This window comes from Bactrocera latifrons, unplaced genomic scaffold (assembly GCF_001853355.1).
Source record: "Bactrocera latifrons isolate USDA-ARS-PBARC rearing strain unplaced genomic scaffold, ASM185335v1 scaffold_701, whole genome shotgun sequence".
Taxonomy (NCBI): Eukaryota; Metazoa; Arthropoda; class Insecta; order Diptera; family Tephritidae; genus Bactrocera; species Bactrocera latifrons.
The window spans coordinates 83923-85124 of NW_017537381.1; the positions used below are offsets into that span (position 1 = coordinate 83923).

The 1202-nt window shown below is 33.9% G+C and overlaps 1 pseudogene; it reads left to right on the forward strand.

The window, feature by feature from the left end:
* Window positions 1-48: 48 nt before the first annotated feature.
* LOC108975959 lies at window positions 49-934 on the forward strand (annotated as a pseudogene).
* The last annotated feature ends 268 nt before the right edge of the window (window positions 935-1202 follow it).

A 1202-nucleotide genomic window follows, 5' to 3' on the forward strand; every position in this document is an offset into this window, starting at 1 on the left:
AAAACAAAGTTTACTTTTTATAAAGTTAATAAATATTTTATTTAAAGTCTAATAATTGTAGTGAACATAGGTTTTATACAATAGAAAATGTCCGTTGAACCAGATATCGCCAAAGAAGCGGAAAATACACCCATCGTGCGGGGCTATGATTGGAATCAAGGAATTGGCAATAAAAGAATAAGAGAAATCAATCTAATGGTAATGTAACCAAATTTTTATGGAAAGGTTTATGTATTTTGAAATATTCTTAACTTGATTGTAGGGTGAAGAAGACTTTATTAAATGCCTAGCACCCACGTACATGGGATCATTCGAAATATCTGGCCGAGATTTAGGGGATCATGGTGTAAATCGTATAGGTAATTTGCTTGTACCGAACGATAACTATTGCAAGTTCGAGGATTGGCTCATGCCGCTACTTAATGAAATGGTTGAAGAGCAAAAAACGAAAGACATTATTTGGTCTCCTTCTCATATTATACAACTACTTGGGGAAAAGATAAACAACACCAGCTCAATATACTACAATGCTGCGAAACATAAAATACCTGTGTTTTGCCCTGCGCTAACAGCTGGTAGCTTAGGTGATATGATGTATTTCCAGTCTTTCCGTCACCCCGGATTAGTGGTAGATATTTTGTCCGATTTCCGATGTCTAAACACTATGGCTGTGAAAGCCACCAAATCGAGAATGATAATAATTGGTGGCGGTATTATAAATCGGTGGTTATATCACATATGCAATGCGAATTTGATGAGAAATGGAGCCGATTATTCAGTTTTTATTAACACAGCTTCGGAATTCGATGGCAGTGACAGTGGTGCTCGACCAGATGAGGCTATTTCTTAGGGTAAAATAAAGAAAGAAGCTTCACCATTTAAGGTGTATGCGGAAGCTAGTTTAGTAGTGCCATTGATTGTTGATGAGACATGATAATAAATAATTGTAAAAAATGCAAATTTGTGGACTTTAATTTGCAATAGTAAACGAACTTTTTAATAAAGCTTAGTCAATAACAACTTACGATCTTCATATTTATATTCGATCAAGGACTGTTAACTCGTTTCAGCTTGTTTAATTTATTGGTATATGTATTTCTCATATACCCTTTATTCCAACGAAATTAAAAAAAATTTTTATCAACATTATTTTTAATAATTTATTTTTGAATCTTTAAGTTTTGCATTTCCCCACCACCCCT